The following is a 7,356-nucleotide window of genomic DNA, read 5'->3' as shown; positions in this document are numbered from 1 at the left end:
CACTGATGATGCAATCAGACCACACTGACAGATTCTCCCATTATTCTTAGAATATACATGGCATGCTCGAGATACTGACTTGTCCCTATCTCCATCCAAACTCACCTTACATGGATATTCTTAGAATCATTTTTGAAAACAGTTTACATTGACTGAAACAAATTTATTGTGTGAATTTATTAACTATGTAAATAAAGGAAAAGTTTAAGACCAGTCTGTCGCCATAAAAGCTTACCTCTCTTAAAAAACATTTCCTCCTTGCTGCTTTAGCTAAACAAGCACAATGCAGATGCTAGTATCCTGCATCAGTGAACCTCTATTTCATGTACATCAGGCTTCTAGAATTTGAAAATTCCTCATTTTATGGTTGGTAATGTAATCCCATTAAAATCCTTTCCTAATTTCTTAAGGAAGGTGACCGAATACATCACAATAAGAAACAACACTCACTGCAAACAAAATGTCAATGAATAACGTGATAACATCAAAATGATAAATGGTAACACTACAAAACCACAAAGTATAATATTTTCGCATTGGGCCTGCATAACAACCCCAGACAAAGGGGAAAAGAGATCTAAGAAGAGAGACAAGCTTCTTTCCTTTGCAAAGCTGGTTTACCAGCCGTGTCTGACACTGGAGAGAATCTTACTTATTTAACTGTTAATGGGTTGGTATATCTACAGCAACCTCTGGGAAATTCTCTTTCTAGGTCTACATGCTTGAGAACAGCTATCTTCGCTTTTCATTAAAACGGCACGCACTTTGAAACACCTGCCTTCAGGAAAACTCTCAAGCTGATTGACTCTAACATGAGAATTAATTCAGGCTGCTAAAGTGTGTGAACAAGGCTCCACAGAACAGTGTGTAGGTATTAGGCTTTTCCATAATACGAACTGGCAACAATTGCTCTTTTGGGAATCTGGCTCAGCTGGAATTCAAGCACTTTGTTTGACAACTGACTTTCAAGGTGCGTGTCCTTTTCTTTTAAACAAACACAAGATGCTTGAAAGCCAAGGTACAACAGTGCATACATATATGCACTGTTTAATGAAAAAAAGGACAGTTTGCAAGAAATCATTTGCTACAGTTCATGAGTTACTTATACAGGTTGATGCCAAAACATTTGAGCTGGAGAAGAAGAAAAACATTTTGTTTGCTTCATTTCATTCAAAAGAATGATCATAAAAGCCACCATAAGGTACGAATGTGTTTCCTGACTTCTAGAAGACTCTAGGATTTGGGTCTCTTATCTTAGAGGAAAATTAATTGCACAATCACAACATATTTTATCTCACATGCATTAACAGTGAGATACACATGTGAACTGGAACCTTGTAAGCAACATTCTCCCCTAACCTGTTACCCTGAAAGCAAAACCCTCAAGCCACTCCAAGTACAGCTTATGCCGTACTGGCACACTTGTGCATTGGTCACGCTACTTCTGAGGGTGACTTCTCTGAAGCAGACTCCCTAATGCTTTGTGCACAATGCTTCAAAATTCCCCTGGGGACCTTCCAACTGTATCTCTTCCTTATCTCTCTCACACAAATATTTTTTTCAGTTCCCTGTTCACACACATGATCCACAAAAACCACACACTTGGACACTGGTTCAGGTCATAGTTTCCCTGTAGTTAAGGCTGATCTATAGAACAGCAGAAAGGCTGTTAAAATTTATTAGTGAATCTGCCAATAAACTTGCCCTTTATAAGTAAGAGATGTTTGAGAAACAAGCTCAAAAATATCTGCTGTCTTAATAATCAGCCAAATGCAATCCTGGTGTTGCTCAAGGAGTAATTACCTGACATTTTTCTCTGACAGTACAGCATAGGCATTCTTGTCTTTCCTTCTAGGCTCTGACTGGTCATTTCTGTTCCTGTGCTGCAGATAATCCTCTTTGCCGTACTGAAACCTGCAGAAGTAGCCTCATAAAAAGCTGTAGCAGTACAGCAAATGTGGGGTCTGTGATACAGGAGCCAGTGAACCACCAAAGTTGACTTAACCTCTGAATAAAATAGATTCTGGATCTGCATCAGCAATACACTTCATTTCTGATTTCAAACTGGTTTTAGTTTGAATACATGCAAAGTTCTAAATGCTTTTTCAGTGAAAGTCATTTCAAAGCATATCTTATCAAGTAAAATAGTTTAAGAAATTAAGCTGAGAGCATCTAATGATATGTATATTTATGTCTACTACAAAACACCTAGATGTTCAGAACACATTTAGCATTGGTACTAAAGAGGACTCAAAAAAATTTAAGTAAATCAACTAAAGATCAGTGTGCATAAGGTGAAGCACATGGCATCTGTAGGCAGATGCTCTGTGCATCAACCAAAGGTCAGACACTGCAGGAACAGCTCTGACACCCCTATTTATTTCTGCTCTCAGTGGAAATTAACTAAAATGAACGGTGTGAGCGCACCTTAGTTCAGGTTCACAGAGGGAAACCTGCCACAATTGCTTTCATTCTGAGTTACAACACTCCCATTAGTTATGAAGTCATACTAGAAAGTAGGTCAGTGAAATGATCCAGGTTCAAAAGCTGCTGTGAAGTGCTGGTGGGGGGAGACGCAAGACTGGCAACAGCCTCTTAAAGCAGCTGAGCTACATGAGAAATAGTGGAATTGTATCTAAGGTTATACTTTTCCTGACAACTTTTCACTGTGTTTTGAGGTATTTTATGTCAATAAATTTGCAAACAGGTCACCAAACCAGATGGGAAAAAAACGCAGAGCTTGAGCCTCATCAGTGAGAAACTTTTCCAAGAAGAAACCTTATACTGGCTTTTGTTTGCATTAATATATGCAAAATGACCCCCAGTATTCAAACACAGAAACAAGATTAGATTGTGTCCTGTCCATGTCAAAAAAGTACAGTCATGCCAGAGGATTTGAAATGATGTGTATTTTTGCTTTCATTATCGCAAGCACTAAATGGTGACAAACTAAATTTCTCTGGCTGATTTCTTTTGGGGTTCATTGTAAAAGAGATCTTTATAACTCCCGTGTACTTCCTACTCCTACTTATTCCTGCATCACCACTCTTTCAACGCGCTGCGAAATACCACATTTGTCACTCTACTGGAATGTAAAGGTATATGCTACGTGTGATACATTGTTTCAAGATTGCTGGGTGATTCATACCATGATGGGGGAGAAAAGACTTTAGGGAGTATGCCAGTTACTGAATTTTTCACAAGTTATTTATCAGTCTTTCAACAGATCACTGTGTTTTTTTGATTAAAACACATAGAGCTATCATTTAGGAGCTAGCAGAAGTATTCTGCTGTTCACAAAATTCAGTACTGGTAACACTGAAATATATATTACTTTTTAATTCATACAGTGAGCACAAAGGGTTGCAGATTACAAGATGCACAATTACATTATTAAAAAATGAATAGAAAAAATCAATTTCTGCACAGCTTGAATACTATTTGCATGCCATCTGATGAGGAACTTTTATATAGTTCCCTTCTAATTAACAATTATGTATGTCCAAGACAACTGAGAAATAAGACTTAGTAAGCCTTAAAAATATATTTTTTCTTTACTATTCCTCCAGTTTTTTGAACATGAAAAGATTAAATTAACAAACATAGATACAAAAAGTAGATCTTACCTTTTACTGCTCTGCATGAATGCATCCTTCCAGTAGGAATTTGTCCTTTAAGAGAACAGTAAAATATCTGTTACTTTTATGACAATAATACATTTTTGACCCTAGGGGTCCCCTTTTTCTTGTTATCAAAATGCTTTCTGAAGAGGCTGAACATTACAATTCCACTCTTATTAGCTGAATAGGAACTGGCCCACTGTAGTGTAAGCATTTTACCTGGAAGGGCAGAGGCAGAAGTACGCAGATTCACAACTGCCGTAAGGTATTTTGAAGGAGCTGTGATTATTTGCACCAACTACATAATTTATCAGTGTGTTGAACAGAAATAGTTTGCAGATAGATATAATCTCTGTTATATATTCATTGTCTAAATAAAAGGGAATCCTACATTCCCAAACTCTGTAGCATCACAAACCAATCCTCCTCAAAGAGTATCCTCCTTAAATACTGGTGATGTTGTACAGTGTACTTTAGTGAAACAATGATGGCTATGATCTACTTTAGAGCAGAAAATTTCACAAGAAAGGAATCTATTTTAATATGTAAGAACACTTAATTTAGGATTTTTCTTATGTTACACAGTTACTTTTTAATCATATGATTTAATATTAGCTAATAAATGCCATCTATAGCAAAAAATGACCTGGACTAGACAAGATAAAATTTACAACTACCTTATATCAAAGCCAGCTTAATCCACTGGAAACATGAGGAATAAACAAAAAGTCTTAGTCTAAACATTAGAGAGACTGAAATTTTAATTTTATGATAAAAACTCATTTCACCTGTAAAAATTCTGGAATGGATAACAAAAATAATCTAATGCACTTGTCATTATTAATTTTCGCTTTGATCCTTTAGACAGTCCTCAAATATTCTCCCAGTTAGCAAAGATGAAACCTTCCAAAATGATAAACTATGTATAAAACTGTTGCCACAAAAAAAGAAAATTAAACAAAAATTCATTTTAAGATTCCAATCTTTCGTGATATCACAGGAATAAAATACTTTTTATCATTATATAGAATCATAGAATCATTTAGGTTGGAAAAGACCTTTAAGATCATCAGGTCCAATCATCAACCTAGCAGTGCCAAGTCTACCACTAAACCACACCCCTAAGCACCACACCTGCACATCTTTGTAATACTGCCAGGGATAGTGACTTAACTACTTACCTGGGGAGCATGTTCCAATGCTTTACAATCCTTCCAATGAATTTTTTTTTTTCCTAATATCCAATCTAAGTCTCCTCTGGTACAAGTTGAGGACATTTCCCTTTGTTCTATCACGTTTCTTTGGATAAGAGACTGACCTCCACTGCATCACAACCTCCTCTGAGGTAGGGTAGGGTCTCTCGTAAGCTTCCTTTCCTATAGGCTAAATAACCCCAGTTCCCTCAGCTGCCCCTCATAAGACTTATTCTCTAGACACTTTACCAGCTTTGTTACCCTTCTTTGGACATGCTCCAATGCCTCAGTGCCCTTCTTGTAGTGAGAAGCCTAAAACTGAACACAGTACTCAAGGTGCGACCTTCTAGGGGAACAATCTGGGCCTAGGCCTGCTGGCCACACTATTTCTGATACAGGCCAGAATGCTGTTTGCCCTTCTTGGCCAGCTTAGCACACTGCTGGCTCATATTCAGTCAGCTATCAACCAATACCTCCAGGTCCTATTCCATCAGGCAGCTTTCCAGCTCCTCTTCCCTCAGCCTGTGGTGCTTCACAGAACAGTTGTGACACAGCGCAGGAGCCGGCACTTAGCCCCACCGAGCCCCACACAGCAGGCCTCGGCCCCGCAGCCAGGCCCAGCCAGGCCCTCCCAGGCCCCTCTGCAGATTGATGCTCCTGTCTAACTGGGTGCAATGTGCAAACTTACTGAGAGACACTCCATCACCTCATCCAGATCGTTTATAAAGATATTAAAGAGAACTGGCCCCAGTCCTGAGTCTTGAGGGACTCAGTTGGCCAACTGGATTTAACTCTGTTTACCACAGCTCCTTGGGCTTGACCACTCAGCTTTTTACCCAGTGAAGCATATGCCCACCTAAGCCACAAACAGCCAGTTTCTTCAGGAGTATGATGTGGGAAACAGTACCAAAAATTTTACTAAAGTCAAGCTAGAGAGCATTCACAGCTTTTCTTTCATCCACTAAGCAGGTCACCTTATCATAGATCAGGTTACTCAGGCAGGACTTGCTTCGAAAAAGCCCATGCTGACAGGGCCTGTACACCTGGTTGTCCTGTATGTGCCACAGGATGGCACTAAAGATGATCTGCTCTGTGGCCTTCCCCGGCACTCCCCCTTTTGTTGTTAATGTATTCACTGAAACATTTTTTGTTGTCTTTAACACAACAGTCAGATTAAGCTCCACCTGGGCTTTAGTCCTTCTAATTTTCTCACAGCACCTCTGTAGTAGCCTTTCCCTTCTTACAAGGGTCAGAAATTCTCTTTTTCTTCCTGAGCTCTAGCCAAATCTCTCTGTTCAGCCAGGCTTGCCTTCTTCCCCACCAGCTCATCTTTCAGCCTGCTCCTGTACTTTAAGATGTCATTCCTGAGGAGTGTCCTACCTTCTGGTACTCCTCCGCTCTGAAGGACAGCGTCCCAGGGGACTTTGTCAACCAGTCTCCTAAACAGGCCAAAGTCTGCCCTAAGAAGTCCAAGATGGCAGTTCTGCTAATCCCCCTTCTTTCTGGTATAATGATCAGAGTAGAAAAAGAGTGCTGATCATGCCACAACCAGAAGTGGAGAGGAGAATAATGCAGAGTTTAACTTTGCTTGAATTTCTGTCTGTCTGCTTTAATGCAGAGACAGGAGCTAGCATGACTTCCTTAGAGTCCAGAATGCTACTGACTGACACTTATTCCAGGCATGTTGAAGTGCAGTTAGAAATTAAAGCTTTTTCTTTTTTTACTTCTAATAATGCTATTCTTTTCACACTCATTGTGGAAAGGATTTGTCTCACAAAACTGCCCTTTTCCTCATAATGCTTCTCCAGTTGCTTTGTCTTCCTCAGGTTTTATGGAATAGCAAGGTTCATGCAGTACTGACTTTACAATCAACAAGACCTGAAAAAACACTCTGTGTGATGCTAGGAGGCAGAATATAAGCTGATTTTTTAGATTGTGCAGTCAAATAAAAAGCAGTAGATTAGCCTAATGGAGTGTCTTTTTGTTCATATTTTCCTATTCTTAAAAAATAAAATTGTTTTTCAGGTTTCAGAAGTGAAGGAATAGAAATCAAAGTAAGGAATGTTCTCAGTGTTCTTGGAACAAGCAATTCTTCATATTACTACTTTTTATGGGAGTAACTGTCAATCATCAATCTTCAAAAATGTCATAAACACCCACACATGCTATTTCAAAGATACCTAATGTGGGATATATAATACCATATTTCAAACTGGATTCAAAGCTTTTCATCTATCTAATAGTTAAGAACAAGGAAAAACACAAACATCAAATGAAATGAAATGTATTTGTTGATGCTAACTGCAAATATTCATTTTATAAAATTTAATAGTCTATTACACTTCCATTTTAACATACATTTTCATGTCTGAATGATGGTAGAGATCCCAGAAATGTTTCATCCACACAGATCCACTGATTCCAGCAGGTGATCTCCTAAGCAGGACTAATCTTAAAATGCATGTTATGTATTGCTTACTGATTTCTCCATTTCTAAAAGAAACAAATAATCTTTCACAGTTATCATCCCATGCTGACCTGAT

At 38.5% G+C, this 7,356-nt stretch overlaps 1 long non-coding RNA gene across 1 annotated transcript in view; it reads right to left on the bottom strand.

The window, feature by feature from the left end:
* The window catches only part of LOC110404388, a 224,545-nt gene continuing 218,998 nt past the window's right edge, over positions 1,810-7,356 (bottom strand). The window contains exons 4-5 of the long non-coding RNA XR_002442216.1: positions 3,627-3,671; positions 1,810-1,914 (exon numbers count right to left, since the gene is read on the bottom strand). This is a non-coding gene — a long non-coding RNA (uncharacterized LOC110404388). The remainder of the gene's footprint in view (positions 1,915-3,626; positions 3,672-7,356) is intronic.

This window comes from Numida meleagris, chromosome 10 (assembly GCF_002078875.1).
Source record: "Numida meleagris isolate 19003 breed g44 Domestic line chromosome 10, NumMel1.0, whole genome shotgun sequence".
Lineage (NCBI taxonomy): Eukaryota > Metazoa > Chordata > Aves > Galliformes > Numididae > Numida > Numida meleagris.
The sequence above is the reverse complement of the archived record's forward strand: the minus strand, read 5'-3'. Positions and strand labels throughout refer to the sequence as shown.